Below are 9,408 nucleotides of genomic sequence, written 5' to 3' on the forward strand. Positions count from 1 at the left end.
CCCTAGGCCCCTAGAGCAGTCACAGCGCCCCCTCGCACCCGCCTGTCGGTCGCGCAGCCCCGGGAGGCGCCCTCGCGGTCCACCCGCCGAGGGGCGCCAGGGCTCAGCCTCGAGCGCTTGGCCGGCCGAGGGGCAGCGACACCCGCCGGCGGAGGGACAGGTTCCCCAGGAGCGCACGCTCTGTGGGAAGGTGGCAGCACAGTCGGGAGCTTGTCAGCAGTGACCTGAGGAGGTTTCGGGCTGGGCTTAGGGTCAGTGGAGGGTGGAGCCAGACCGGGGGTGTTGAAGCCTGATGGCCTGCGAAAGCATCCAAATGGGGAACCCTTGGGCAAGGGTGAGGAAGGAGCAAGTGACTCTGAAACCTGGGACCCTGTCCACGGAACAGCCAGCCATCAGTGGGCAGCAGGCACAGCCCCCGCCTGGAGTTTTAAACTCTGGCTGCTCACTCGCCAGCTGATAACCTTGGTCAGGTTGCTTCACATCCGGTGTCCTTAACCTTCTCACGGGGACAGCCCACCTCAGTGTTACTGTGTATTCAGAGTTCACACAGGCGAAGTGCTTCCTTTGCTCACTATACTGTCACCTTCAATTCCCATATTTTGGATTGAAACAGACACTCAGAAGGTGTGCCAAGTACTGCCCTGGCTGCTGGGCCATGTTGGGGAGGAGGTATGCTGATGGGTCCCAAATCATCCTTCCTAGCACTGACCTGTCTCCTTCATGCTGTAGGGTGGGCATCCCACAGTCACCCCACACTCCATACGGCCAAGTGGAATTCTTGATCTGCTGCAAGACCACTCCAGCTTTATTTCATCTGTGGTACCACCACCATCCACCCGGTCATCCAAGCCAGAAACCCCGGAGTCCACCTCAGTTCTGGCCTATGCTGGATTCTGCTTACAGCGGTCCTAATATCCAAATATCTCTCAAAGCTGTGTGTTCCTCCCCATCTGCACCACCCTCTCTGAGTTCAGGTCTGTGCTGTCTCTCACCTCCCTGCGTCTGACCTTACCTGCTGTAGAAGACCTTACCTGGCCGCCTTCCCATGCCTCCCCCACCCTCTCCATCGAGCACCCTGCTTTGCTTTCTTCATAGTACTTCGTCACTTATACTCTCCCAAATTATCTTGCTTACACATCTGCTTCCTGTTCTGTGTGATAATATAAGCTCCTCGAGGTCAGGAACCTCATTCACTATTCTAGCCTCATCATCTAAACACCTGGCCCGGTACCAGGTGCTTAAGAAATATTTGTTTGATGAATGAATATTCTAGATCACCATCGTCTGATGGCAATATAATGCAAGGCACAAACGTGAGCCACATGTGTAATTTAAAATTTTCTAGCAGGAGTATTAGAAAAGTAAAAAGAGATAGGTAATAATACATATTTTATTTAACCCAATATGTCCAAAAGATGATTGTTTCAACAAGTCATCAGTGTCAAAGATATTAATGACATACTTTACATTCTTTTATTTCATACTAAATCTTTGAAATTTTGTGCGTATTTTACACGTATGGTGTATGTTACTTCAAACTAGTCACACTTCAAGTGCTTAATAGCCACGCGTGGCCATTGGCATCCGTATTGGACTTCGCAGATCTTATTCCTCCTGTTATATTGACCTGGCTTCACTTGTGCTCCCTGCCACTGTAAGAATGGGTGTGATAATTAAATCACTCATAGACTTTTTAAAACATCCTCAGAGAGTCTACCATGTTGCCAGCATTGTTCTAAGCAGTGGTCACACAAAGATGAATTATAAACACATCTTGCCCAAGATCACAGTCTAGTGTGAGAAAAAAAAGACATGTAAACAATTGTCATACATGGCAACAAAAGACATACATACAAATTGCTATAAACACCACCAATTTTGTCTGCAGGAGTCAAGAAAACTTCAAAGGGGGTGAGGCTTTGGACCAGCCATGATGAACAAATAAAAGCTGGCCAAGTGGAAAGGAAGAGTGGATAGGCTTTCCAGGCCATGGAGACAGCACATGTTAAAGGTAGAAATATGTGCGATGTGAGAGAACATGTCACTTGATGAACTTCAAGTCATTTGCTCTGGTTGGAAATGCTGGGATGTCATGCACGAGTGGAGCTGGCAGAAAATGAAGATGGGAAGAGGATCAGGGGCTTGATCCCCAAGAACCTCGGGTGCACAGAGCTTTTAAGATTTATGAGCGGAAGGAAAGGCTGACTTGATCAGAGTAGCATCTTTAAAGCTCTACCTGGCAGCTGGTGTGGACCATGGTTTAGAAAGAGAAGAGGTAGGAGGCAGGAAGACCAATTAGGATGCTATCACATTGTCCTAGCAAGAGATAATGAGGACCTGAACCAAAGTGGTGGCAACAAGGGGGAAGAGGAAAGGGCAGATGTCAAAGGTCCAGAGAGGAATTGTGAGGGGAGGAAATTGAGGGGAGGGGGCTGAAGACAACCGGTTTTGGACATGTTGGGTTTCTAGTACTCATGAGGTTCCCAGGAGGAGCTGCCCCTTAGGCGACTGGGTGTGCTACGCTGTGACACCAAGAGAGGCGTGGGGTGTGGATACAGGTTTTGGGGTCATCAGCCTAGAAATGTGGCTTCAAATCAAGGAAATGGATGCAATGTCTAAGGAAGAGGGTAGAGTCTAAGCAAATGGTGAAGAGGTGCCACTGGGGAGGGCTTGGTCAGCATTGCTGCAAGCAGAGCAGCCCATGGGCATCTGAACTTAGCAGCAGAAGCTTCCAACATCCCAACTCTGACAGCTGCTCCCTTAGAGTCTGCAAGGGGCCAAGGGCAAAGGCAAAGCTTTGGGGTACTGTGACATACACATTGGAGATTGTATCATTCTGTTGACAATGTTGACAACAATTTTTCTTAATGCTGAAGATATGAGTGGTCAGAATGCTTGTAGTTGAGAAGGCTGCTTGAGAGGAACCCTCCCAGGTTTCTCGGGAGGTCACAAGCCTAGTGAATATAACCCCATTTTGTAGCACTACAGTTTTTATAAACTATAAAGTAATTTCACCAACATTCTCTGCTTTAATCCCCACAACAGCTCTCTGAAGAATACAGAGCCATTTATGGATGAAGAAACTGGGGCTCAAAGAGGTAAGATGACTTGCCTGGGGCCAAAGGACTGAGAAGGGAGAGGGTGACTTTGAATTGAGGTTTTCCGGCTGTAAGTCATTATACCCATGATGCCGCGGCCTCCCAGCAGCAGAGCACCACGTTGGGCACCTTCGAAATGGGGGATGGACACCCTGCAGATTTGGCCAGTTGACTCATTTCTCAGGAAGCTGAAGTCTCTCTGGAGTTCCGCTCGATGCAGATCAATAATTATTAACTTCTCATTTGCTTGAAAAGGGTTGGCTATGACTAAAAATAGAAGGCATTACGACAAAGTTTTCTTTTTTTTTTTTTTAATGAACATCAATCTTGCAAGCCACGAAGGCTAATATTGTAGCTGTGAAATTTGATTCCCAGCTACTGGAAGCAAAAATAGAACCATGGAGGTCTGCACACTGCCCATTCCCTGATGAGAAAGACACAGGGTTTTCGTGTGTGTGTCTATGAAAAACACTAAGTTAGCAGGAATTCAGTAGAAGGGCCCGCCACCATGCCTGTTTCTGCCACGGGGAGGAAGTGAAAGCAGAACTTCAGGGAGCTTGTCACTAGGAAGTAGGAACTAAGAATGCTGCTGGGCAGGGACTGAGGGCACAGCACACAGCGACACTCTCCTGGCAGAGTGAAGTAGGAGTCAGCCCCGCCCACCCCCTTCACCCCACCCCCAGGGCTCCTGCTCCCTTCCCCTCTTCACGGGCTTGTTTCCCACTCCCTACCCCTTATGATAAAAGGGGCATTTGTGTTCTTTTGAGAGGCCGCACACTCTAAATGAATGTGCAAGTGACAGTCAAAACTAATTGTATAAGGATAGAACAAATGGCCTGAGAGTGGCCAAGGCAAGGACGATGTGCCTTAGCGGGTACATCACTAGGATCCTGCCTGGACACTGACCAGTGTGCTCGGAAAACACCAGGCCACTCAACACTTAGTTACCCTGAACACTGGGTTTCCCTCCTGTAACCAGGAGAGAAATGGCTAAGGCCGCAGTTACGGACGTGGATGTTTTTGGGTGACGATGGCTGTGGGCCCAGCACATAACATAGTGCCAGGTGTAGAACAGATGCTCAATGGATGTAACTGAAGGGAAAAAAGGAGAGAAGAAGAAAGGAAGATGGGGTTAAAAAAAAAAGTGAGGGAAGGAGAAAGGGGGAAGGAAGGAAGGAAGGAAAGAAGGAAGGAAGAAAGGGAGGCAGGCAGGCAGGCAGGCAGGCAAGCTGCAGGAAAATGATAAGAAAATAAACTGAAGGGGAGAGGTGAAGTCAGTGTGTAAAACATTTGTCAAAGGTCTTGCGCAGTTGCTAGATGAGGTCTGTGCCATTGTCCTGGGTTTCCTAGCAACCAAAGCAAGAAAGGGAACACAAGCAGTTATAATTTCACAGTGTCCATAAGATAAAAACAGACTGGTTGCTCAGAAGAATTCTCCCATGGCTCCTCTCAAAGGGAACACTGTGCCATATCGTATGTCCCCAGCAACAGTCCTACAGTAAATATAGATTCTAATTCTGAACAGTTGTCTCTCAGTATAAACTCAATGCAGGTGACTGGCAGAGTGCCAGGAGTCACTCAGTACACTCAAGGAGCTGAAGGAATTTCATACAAATGAGCAGTTCTCTGAAGGTTTAGCTTGGTTCAGAGAGAAATCGTTCCAGCTTCCGGGGGCAGGCGTGGGAAATGTCAAGCACACTATCACTTGCAGTCCAAGCCCAGGGCAGACATCACCAGTGGTCACTGATCTTTTTCCCCAGGAGACTGGACATGACCTTGTAGACCTTCCCCATGGAGCACAGCAATAGGGTTCTTGTCATGTGCCTGCTTGGATCAATCCGCCAGCTCTGATCAAAGCATACTGATGAATATCCATCCTTCAGTCAATGCTCTGTGAATATTATTTCATACAGTAGTGTTTTAAAGGAAATGGGGCAAGAGGGGGTCTGATGTTATGCTGGCTGGCAAGCGAGAAGTAATACTCTGTGTTGATAAGGAAGGTCAGAACATTATATTTGGACAGGCAAACAAATGGAGGTCAGTTTGACATTCTTACATGAAGAGGCTGAGCACTGGGACAAGAACCAAATTCAAACCCAAGGTTGCTACAGTGTGCAGACTGCCCCTGAGGTGTAACGAAAACATCTTGTATGTTAGGGCGTGTGTTCAAACTGATTGGAGGGAAGATGGGGCCCTCTTGGCACTTCCCCTCTCTAGATGCCTTTTCAACCTCTGAGTTAACAGAATAGTTAACATCATTAACTAGCATATATATATATATATATATATATATATATATATATAATTTTTTTAAAAAAGGAAAGATAGTAGTACAGTGCTTGAAACAGGAAAGGGTACTCCTGGTAGACCAGAAATTTGAAGGATACAAAGACGACTGTGGTTGCTTTGGTGATCCCCTGAACCACACTGCCCAGTATTTGTGTCCTTTTGTAGTCCCCTTACCACACCGACTCTGGACTTGGCATGTGGCTGTCTGGCTTTGGCCAACGGGACATTAAAATGCATAATGTAAGTAGAGGCTTATAAGAGCTTGCATGTTAGAGTTTGTCCTCTCATGATGTTTTTTCTTGTAACCCAGCCACCATGTTGTAAGGAGGCCCGAGCAGCCAGGTGGAGAGGCCAAAAATGGGAAGAACTAAGGCCCCTGGATGACGGACAGAGCTGAGATCCCAGCCAGGAACCAGCACCAACATGGAAGGAGGTTAGTTTACCCCACTAGCCATCCCCACATCAACATCCCATTAAGGAAAAGAACTACCTGATCAACCCACTGAATTGTGAAAAAGTGACACATTTTTGATGTTTTAAGCCATTCAAATTTGAGGTGGTTTGTTACACAGCAGTAGATAACTACAAATGGAAATTTAAACCTTCGACCAAAATTCTTCCCAAGGTAGACAAGGAGCAGGGTTTTCGTTTTGTTTTTGAGGTAGTGGCAATTTCCTTCATAATAAGTCGAAGGAAGTTCTAGGGAAGGTCATGTAGTCAGCTCAGTTTGATGTGTTTGTGGGAGTCCAGTAGAAGGTTTCTAGTAGACATTTGGCTTCTAAAACATAAATTATGCTAAGAAGGGCGGTGAGGGCTGGTGATAGAGATTTGGAGGTCACCAGCATTAGCTAAAATTGTGGTAATAGATGAGATCATGCGGAGAGTGGGTTTAGAGGGAAAAAGAAGCACGCCAAGAATGGAACCCTAAGAATATCAATGCTGAAAAGTGGGGACAGATGAGGACATGTCATGTGGGAAACTGAAAAGGAAAGAGTAGAAAGAGATGATAAATTACAAAACTGCATCACAAAACCCAGGCAAAGAGCATCAAAGAAAGAGTGGTCAGCTATCAGGCCCAACGAGGTCGAATAAAATGATGGAAAAAGGTTCTTTGCATTTGGCAGTTGGCAGGTCACCAGTCAGTGGCCTTTCAGGTGCTCAGTGCCATGGTGGCCAAAGCCAGACTATTGTTCATAAGATATAAGGGAGAGGAGTGGAGGTACTGTAACAGGAAGGAAGAAGAAAAGGGGACACTTAAGGGCTGACACAGGGTTGAGGACATTTTTGCAGTTAGGGAAAATAATTAAATACTTCTGGGTACCAGGAGAAGGTGTCAGTAGAATTGGAGATGTTGAAGTCACCAGAAAGAAAAGAGAGCTCGTCCAGCAGGACAGTAAGGGGATGAACTCAAGGGCAAAGGTGGAAAAATTAGCCTTGAAAAGAAGGGAAATTTCGGAGGTGGATGGAAAAAGAAAAAGCAGACCTACTTATAACTAGGGCGATCTAGTTTCTGTTGCTGGGAAATGAGCAGAGATGGGCAAAATTAAATGAAATGTGTTCACATAATCAGCCTGGTCTATATTTACTTCCTCATAACCAGAGAGGCAGCATATTCTAGCGATGTGGGCTCTGAAACCCAACCGGCTGCTTTGAATTTCATTTCTGGCTATGACATGCTTTTTCGTGGAAGGTCATATTTATATCACAGCAACTGTGCTTGGTCTCCATGGCTTTATTTCAAAGGTTTAGAACACGTGGGGCAGATAATTCCAGCTCTTTAATGTCCTTGGGACACTAGTAAGATTTTTATGAACACAACAGCATTGATAATGTGGTATACACTGAACTAATTATAGTTGTTGCATCAAAACTGTAGGTAAGATAGCTAATAATAGCACAACTGGACAGTTGAAATAGATTAAAAAAGAAAAATCACAACTGTGACAAAAATTTGAAAACCATTTGCTTCCACGGTAATTATAGAAATGCAAATTTGAAAAATGAGGCACCATCTATTAAATAATCCAAAGCAAAGTCAAGTCAATAAGTCTGTGCAGAGTGACTTTAGGAAGATAGTACCGAATGTGAGGGAATATTTCAAAGTTGATACAGTTCTTTGAATAACTGCTGACATTTATTGAGCATTTACTCCACATCAAGCACTGTTCTAAAGCATATTCATTGACTCTTCATTTAACCCTCTGAGATAGATTGTGTCACTACTATAATCTCTGTTTTCTAAATAAAGAAACTGGGGCACAGCATGGTTAAGAAAATGGTCCAAGGTCATGAAGAAAGTAAATGGCCATGATGTGATTCAAAACCAGCTAGACTGACTACAAAGCTCTTAACTAGTACTCTTACCAGCAGTTTTCCAACTTCTTCAAACTAGGGGTGACCCTCTACCTGTTTGTTTTTTAATTCCTGCAGCCCTGCCTCTAGGAAGGTCTTCTCAGAAACTCTGGACCCTACAGAGGAAGGGACAGGCTGTTGGTTTTTAGTGCTTAGGCCAACCACTTCTAAGAGTATTCATGCTCAGTTAGAAACAGGTAAAATGTGGAGAAAAGGTTCCCTATGGGCTCAGAGATCTTAGAGATAAGACTGCTGCTGCTGTGTTAGTGTTATCATAGCAAACTTTGGTGAAGGCTTGGACAGGTTCAAGATTTGTGAGAAGGGCAATCTTGGTTCCTTCGACTTTTCCCCCTCCCTTCTTCCCTGGAGCTCAGACTCAGGTCAGGAGCATAATTGCAGCCTTATAAGGAGAGGGTATTATTTCACATGCTTATCAGTCCCTGCTGGACAGGTGAGTTTTTCTGCCTTTAGCTCCTTGACCTTAGCTTCTATTTATACCTATGACACTCATCCTTTCAAATAGAGGGTAATCCAGTAGCAACTACATTTGCATGCACTCCCGAAATATAACCATCCCAAGGACATGATGATTGCCTTTTATGTTTTTTAAATGTCTTTTTTTTTCTTTGGCATTAAATAAATTTCCAGAATGGATCTCTTCCTCCTCCTTTTTCCTGACTGCGTTTTCTAGAGTTTTACTAAATGTTTTTTTGCCAATAGATCTGTTTCTTATAAGTCCTCACGTTTGTTCTAATTATAAACTAGCACACATGGTGACATATACTACTTTCCTAGGCTGAATTCCAGAAAGCAGTGACAAGCAAAGAAAGTAAACTGAATTTAATCTAAGGTAGTGCAAATTGCCTTTGCTGCTATATATTTTTTTAATCCAAAAAGAAGTTTTATTTCTAGCTGAACAGGTCACGTATTTTAGGCCAGTAATATGTTCTAGTTATCTTTGTAGTCACACTCCTGGTGCCATCCACATGAGAGTAAGCTGTAAGTGTGGAACTAAATTAAATTCCATGTAGTCAAATGAGAGGTGATAGCATTTCAGAAGCAGTGAAAGAAATAAACTGCGTCTTATGGTGTAAACATGCTCGTGTCCTTGCTATAGCTTACCAGTTAGCTAATTCAGGAAGTGTATGTAGTCAAATCTCACAATATGTTTACTTGGGGAAAAAAAAAAGCAACAAAAAACCTCTTTCTTACCTTATCATAAGAAAAGTAATACAAAGTGTGAAGACTCACTCAGAATCCTATCACCATATACCAAGTTAGTAACAGTGGTTATAAACTTTCAGCCTCCCACTCCACACACACACACACACACACACACACATATTATATAATATATATGAAACCCGTTTAAAACACAATGATGTACTCTGAGCCCATTGGACAAAATGGTATCCTATACATCTTGTTCTGTAACCTGCTCTTTCATTCAGTTATTGAGTCTTTATCATATCAATAAACGTTCATCAAAAGAGCTTTATTATTCCATGCAGTGAGTGATTGGCTGATAGTTTCTTTTCTTTGAGCGCTCTTGGTCAGATTTTGGTATTGGAGTTAAGCTTACTTCATGATATGAACTCAGAAGTTCATCATCTAAGCTCTCAATAGTTTATTTAGCATCTATTCTCTGAGCATGTGAAGGTATCCATTC

The sequence above is a fragment of the Rousettus aegyptiacus genome, unplaced genomic scaffold (assembly GCF_014176215.1).
Source record: "Rousettus aegyptiacus isolate mRouAeg1 unplaced genomic scaffold, mRouAeg1.p scaffold_m13_p_14, whole genome shotgun sequence".
NCBI classification, from domain to species: Eukaryota; Metazoa; Chordata; class Mammalia; order Chiroptera; family Pteropodidae; genus Rousettus; species Rousettus aegyptiacus.